The sequence below is a fragment of the Anneissia japonica genome, unplaced genomic scaffold (genome assembly GCF_011630105.1).
Source record: "Anneissia japonica isolate Jap-2015-1 unplaced genomic scaffold, ASM1163010v1 scaffold1889_len2455224_cov183, whole genome shotgun sequence".
NCBI lineage: Eukaryota > Metazoa > Echinodermata > Crinoidea > Comatulida > Comatulidae > Anneissia > Anneissia japonica.
In genome coordinates, this window is record NW_022752980.1 from 1,726,165 (window position 1) to 1,733,724 (window position 7,560).

Here is a 7,560-nt window from a genome sequence, read left to right on the forward strand (position 1 = left end):
AAAGTAAACAACCGGCTTTCGTAATGTCGGGCTGTCATTGCTCAGCTATAAATTGCTCGAATCGGCAAAAAAATTGCCCCGACCTGTCATTCTTTAGGTTTCCGAAGGATGGAAAGAGGTAAGAAGGTCCACTTGTCGTTAAAAACAATAATAATGAAATAATAGCTGTGAAAAAGTAAGTTGTTTATTGGATACTACTAGTGGTATTGGTAGGCCTAGCTTTAGCGTAATTCAGTACAGCCAGCACTCACTGCAGCAGAGGTAGGTTAGGCCTAGCCTTTGTATGCACCGTGTGGCTGGCCATCTCTAGGTTTTGATTAGGTCTCTAGAGGCCTGGGCATATATGCCATGTAGCCTATAATAATAATAATATATTTATTTTCTCCAAAATATAAATTAAAACAATCATACATACAGGGGGTCAGACGAAGAAGAAACAAGTTCATGTATTACTACTGCTAACTAGCTAGGCCCTATAGTATTAGTATTTACCAAATGGTTTCGTCTGCCCTACAGTACATTAGCCTAGCCCCCCCTCCCTAGGGCCTAGTCCCCACCTACCTCCCTAGGGCCTAGTCCCTGGAATAATAAAATAATTATAACTTCATGGCCTAGCCTAAAGGCTAAATATCAAATTACTATAACTATTATAATACAGTATTATTTCTATAATAGGCTAAATACCAGGGAGGTATATTATAAAGGATCCCATTATAAATACCCCCTGATCTTACCATGTCTCATACAATACTGTACATTATGAATGTTATTATTTTCTTTCCAATATGTGAAAGCAGCCCACTTTTTTTGACATCAGGAAATTTTTCTAAATTTGTTTTTATAGAAGTCAAGAATGGGTCCAAAATATAAAAAGAGATGACTTAAGGAAGAGATCTCCTGAATATTTATACAGCAATTGTTGAGTGTGTTCGAATCATTTTTAAAGCCATCAGTTCAACAACAGACAAAGAAATAGTCTCAAGCACGATGCTATTCCAAACGTTTTTTTGCATTCCAAATCCAACTAGAAAATTGGCACAACTAATAATGCCAGCCCTTTCATCAAATTGTGCACCAGATAATGATAGGTTTGTCTGACCTTATCCTCTCTGGCACAGAGAGATAAGCCAGTCAACCATTCAAGAGTACCGCAAACTGTTAACACCCGCCACCGCTTGCCAATGAATTCTGTCCCAAGCCTCCCTGAGGAAAACACCTTGGCCTATATTGCTGGCTGCCTGTGTAGAAAGGTTCTTCTCAGTCATGAGGTAGTTGCTCCTTGCAAACAGTGTCAATCAACCTTGCTGGCTTCTGATGCAACATGTAATGACCCTTCACTTCTCTTCACTCACTACAAGGCATATGATACCACTAAGAATGATTTTGGTGCTCTGAAAGTTCTGTGGCATTAATTAACTTTTGCTTAATGTGTGAAAACATTTTCAAAAGAAAATTTAATGACACCAACTTGTTCTGTAACAACATAAGTTACTCAATTCTATGTGCCATCAAACAAGAAAGTTGTTACAGTGCCTTAAAAGTTTGCGATGACAAAGTCAGAGACAAACTTGTAGCCATCTATGTCAGTATGCGCATACATTATGCACTTAAGTTCAAGAATAGACAATTAAAAGCTGATGCTTTAAACAAGAGAAGGAAAAACAGAAAGGTGAACGAAGTAACCCATAAGTAGGATTTTGGCTCCTATTTTATAATACTGTACTGTAATATCAATGTCTATACTCTCTACATTGCTTCTGTATTTAACATTTTTCTATCGTTGTCATTTTAAAGACACATGTATGTCCTGGTCTGGACCCTCTAATGTCACTATTAGTTAGGGTTTTCTTCATAAGACTTTTACGAATGGATTGTCAATCCTGATGATAACATAATTAATTTTGAAATATTGAATCACACGATCACACGATGGCGTGCATTTCAATTGTATTACACTATCTTAAAATTAGCCATTTTATGTAGGCTTTCTACATAAAGGCTTCTACGAATGGATACCTTGTTCAAAGCAAGAAATCAAGTTGTCTTTACCCAGAACACTCTTTATATTATTGTGTGTGTAGACATTCATCAAAAGCATTAAGATTTTATTAGGACATATTTTTGTAGTGATCATAGTGGAAGTAGTGGATGAAATTACCATTTATATAAACTGTTTTGCTTTTGAACTATTATTATTATGTTTGCACTGATGTTTTTAAATCTACAGTATTGCTGTCCAATGTGGTATCCATGGCAATTTCGCATTGGTTCAGTATTGCTGATAGAGGTCCGGTTTTGTACATGAACAGGTATTTTTTTTTTGTTTAATTCCAAACACTTTAATTCAATATAACTAGATTTGTCCATATCTAGTTTGTATTGATACAGGAGTGACATGCCAAATGCTGGTGGTGGTTTGATCCTGGTTTAATATGTCTTTTTTATAAAATTGTGTAATGTGTGTATAATACTATAATGTTCTCAAGACTTTTAGTCAATAAAAGATAACTTGAGAATTCAAGTGAATTATAATTGCAAATGTAACACTTTAATTCGATATCTAAACTAGATTTGTCCGTATCTAGTTTGTATTGATACAGGAGTGACATGCCAAATGCTGGTGGTGGTTTGACCCTGGTTTAATATGTCTTTTTTTATAAAATAGTAGAATGTGTGTATAATACTATAAGGTTCTCAAGACTTTTAGTCAATAAAAGATAACTTGAGAATTTAAGTAAATTATAATTGCAAATGTAACACTTCAATTCAATATCTAAACTAGATTTGTCCGTATCTAGTTTGTATTGATACAGGAGTGACATGCCAAATGCTGGTGGTGGTTTGACCCTGGTTTAATGTGTCTTTTTTTTATAAAATAGTAGAATGTGTGTATAATACTATAATGTTCTCAAGACTTTTAGTCAATAAAAGATAACTTGAGAATTTAAGTAAATTATAATTGCAAATGTAACACTTCAATTCAATATCTAAACTAGATTTGTCCGTATCTAGTTTGTATTGATACAGGAGTGACATAGCCAGAGGAATGGGTGATTTTACTAGCCCCCAATATTTTAAATGGATATTTGGCAGTTATGAACAACTTAAAATAAATGTCAGTGACAGTTATAGGTAATAATAACAATGCTGATTGTAAATGAAATTTTAAAACTGATCAAATTTCAAGTTAAGTAATATTAGTCTTTACTATTATTTTATTTTTTATCAAATGATAGTAGAAATACTAATATTGTTCTAACTATTGAATGTGTTTGAATTAAAAATATATTGAAAATTAAAATATATTGACCTCAACTGTAAAATACACTGTTTGTTTTAATCAGTGTACAGTAAGACAGTACTTTTGTGTACATCACACAACTATGAAATTGCTATTTATATTTCATTTCACTTGCTAAAGCATTTCAGGTAATGCTGGTCATTACTATACCAACAATGAACTTCTGATGATGTTCTACTTTATGTGAAATAAAGGAAGAAATTTTGATTTAATTGTGACTTCTTGTATTATTCCGGGAGTGTTTTATATATTTTATTTTTCCAACTAAGGGGTATTAGAATTTTAATTATTTTAAAAATGATTGTCAAAACTCATTTAAGTTTTTAATTTTATAAATTCTTGAAACACACAATCTGGTAAAGCTGCTGACCAACCCACTACCGGGCTTAATCATGAGTAAAGGAGTACTGCTGTGTATATGTTACACAACCAGTAGGGGCACCTGAAGGATGGTGGTGAATGCAAGCCATTATGAAACTAAGCATCCAAAATCATCATGGAATAAAAACAATATTTATATTTTAAAACTTTATTCAAACATAGTAGTACATGTACTGTTAACCTGTATTTGTGTCAATAAAAATAAAAGTATTTCAATTAATAAAATTAATCATAAAACAGTTTTCTAACCATAATTCTCTATCAGATGTGATTTCTTTAAAATAAATTAAGTCTTTAAACCTTTTTAAAAAATACCATGCATATTAAACCGAAAATAACAAGTAAATGTATAAAGTAAAAAAAATGGAAATTACACTACATGATGCTTTACGATCTCAGTGAAATCGTTTGTGATAAGCCTTAAAAGGTGTCTACAAAAAATAGTATTAAACTACGAATAAATAAAAAAGAATATGTTTGAAACGTAATAATTGTTTACTAATATATATTAAAACGATTATCCAATAAATTTAAAAAAGGAAATTATTTAAAAATATATAACTACCGCTCAGAAATCGACCATAACGGTGATGAATTCAAGCACGTTTTCTATTTGTTTACATTAACATCCGGGTATGTTGCTCGCTGGAGCGTTCAACTTGCTTGCTCGAATGGCGTCCATGCGATTACAGAGGGCGTAGTGTTGTGGAGATAGGAGTTACCATATATATAAAGAGTTGCGACATGACGGTAAATGAATTTTGCATTGAAAATTATTAATATAAATTAGTTTTACTGTAACTCACTTTTAGGTCAATATAAATAAAATTTTGTAATTTTGAAAACATTATACCAACACTCCTAATAACGGAAAAATTTCTTGCTTTGGTTTGTGTCCCTTGAATATGGGTGCCCTTATCTTATTTAGAAGTCCCAAAGGGCCCCTGATTAGGGGTTCTACTTTATATCGAAGTGCTGTAATGTCTTGTAACAACAATATACTTTGATAAACATACTTATTAAAGAAAATAATTATCTAAAACAGCTTTTCAATTTAATTTTCATGATTTCTTGATTTCCATCGGTTTATTCTGACCGTGTTAATTCTGATATCGGTTTCTAACACCTTTGTCATGTTTTTTAATTTAGTAGGCACGAAGGCGTAAATGTCCTCCAATATAGACAAATAAGGAGCTGAGCAGTGGCGGCGCCAGTGGTGTGGCGGGGGGGGGGGGCTTAAGCCCCCACCGGACAGGTCAAGCCCCCCGCCGGACAGAGCTCGTCGGGCAGTCAGACCATAAAACATATAGAGGTTGACATTCTTTAAAAAGATCTCATTTGGGAGGGGGAACCCCCTCTCAACCCCTTCTGCCAGCTCGAGCCTACGAGCTCAAGTTCCCCCTGTCGGACAACTTAGCCCCCCTAGAAAATATATCCTAGAGCCGCCACTGGAGCTGAGGACGACCCATGGGTTGCCGATCGTAGAATTAATAAATTAATAGTATATTATAAATAGATTTTATTATGACTGTATAACAGTTAGACCGCATGTCATGCATGCATAATAATATGCCAAATAAATATTGATAAAATTTCAGTTCCTTAACCTTTTTATTTGTCAATTATAAGTGAGTGTTGGACATCAACCATCTATAATTTCCATGTTTTACTTGCCTGCCTACCTCCCCCCACCACCATTGCCAACCATATTAAAGTTCATTCAGTATAATATCTAACAATTTCCGTGTTTACATTCTGGGACGTGACGTACGTACGAACTTGCGTACATGTGTTGCGTAAATGAGTACGCGCAGACTGTTGAAGGTATGTTAACCAATCAAAAGCGTCAGCGGCAAATCAAATTAAAGCACTTCGTAACCAAGGCACAGCACACACATCCTAGGCAGGGCGTATAAGCCCAGTGAAATAGTTCAGTTTTCTTTGCTATAAAAATCACCTTTCCCGTGGGTATATTTTGGTAAACTTTTTGTATGTTGTAGATATAAAATTTAACTATATATATTCATAAAAAAACGTTTTGTTGCGATTATGTCCAACTTTGGTGCTTCAAATCCGTATTTCTGGTGGACTAAACGTAGTCACTCTTTTTTCACTCGTTACAGAGTGAGCTTATTTTGAGTGAATACGGCAATTCAGACGATATTACCCACCCTTTTAAATTAAATCAAATCAAATCAAACCAAACTTAATTTGTCCATTAAAACACAGGTAAAATGGAAATACTTTTTCCACTGGAAAAGAACATGAAACATCAAAAAGTGTAAGTTACACTTATGGAGTGAAAATTGTTTCACTCCAAATGAAGAGTGATATTTTCACTCTTTAAATAAGAGAGTAGGTATTACGCCATTGATCTTGTGTATGCATTGTAACTTATTTATTGGTTATTTTAACAACAATAGGTCTATACTTCCTTATACTGTAATGTCTATAATAATCATAATGGGCGTATTCGACTGGTTCATTTCGTTGACTACGAATTTTCGTTGGGTATTATTTTCATTCGACTGGTTCGTAAAATAGAATTCGTTGACAACGAAAATTAACGCAAACCAGAGTGCGTTAATAAGCGTTAAGTTATTCACGTGACCAAAAAAATCATGGCCGATTGGTGAGTTTGGAAGCAAAATTTGCGTTGATATAATTTAGATTAAATTTAAGAAAATAAAAATTATAATATTTACCCACATAAAGTCAAAAAATAATTGTAGGCTAACAGAATTTAAAGACTGGATGAAAATATTTTTTTTTGACCATCCAAGATGCTAAGCACCATCATTTGCAATTGCACCCTCAATTTACTCAGAAAGTTCAGTACAGCTAGTTACCCGTATGTTTGAAGCTCGAGCGTTGCGGTGTTTGGGTGTAATGTACACGATTTTAATTTTCATTCCTTGGTACTTATTTTTGAATAAGATGCTCCACTTGGCCTCATTTTGGCTACAATAATTTAATAATTTATTATTACCATTACTCATTATCATTAATGAAATAATAGTCAGTCAGAAGGCTTATTAATATGTAATAATATGTATACTAAGCCTGAAGGTGGCGCTTTACTACGATGGCCATCTTGGATGTACACGTACATAACTTTGCATTGCTGCGCCATCTTGTCAGCACTCTAGTTGTTTAATAGCTCTATGGTATTCACAAGTTTTCTATTCGACTGGTCGCCTTCGTTAAGTAGGATTTTACCGCTGCGCAGGTGGGCGTAGTTTAACGATGAACGACCAGTCGAATACCGTACTGCAATTGAATTTGTTAATTATTTAATTACTGTAAAAACTCGAATAGAAGCCCTGGGCTTTTTTTTTAGGAACCTCGGATGAGCTTCTTTTCGACATTACTTTTGCAAACTAAAGAAGAGACGGCGGGTATGGAATTCGAAATTCTGTCTAATATTTTTGTTTACACTTTTGACCATGATAATACAATAAAATAATGTTGATACAGACGTGCTATCATAATTAACATCAGTCTAAATGTAATTACTATCTCGAAAAGAAGTCTGATTTGATCTTTAGTTTAATCACAGCTGTGTCACCTACTAGAGGTATGTTTTGATTAGTTAGACACTTTTGGTATTTGTGTATGTAAGCTTGCAAATATGGATAATTTTTCATTCCTAATGATGACATAATTAATGTCGAAAAAATTAATTCAAACACGATGGCGTGCATTTCAATACTTGGAGATTATGCATTCTTATACTTCCTTATGTCTATAATACTGTGACTTTTGTTAATCATATGAATTGATATACAGTACTGTATACAACATATCAATTATGTATATATATATATATATATATATAATATAAATATTGTTAAGGTAGTATATATATATATATATAT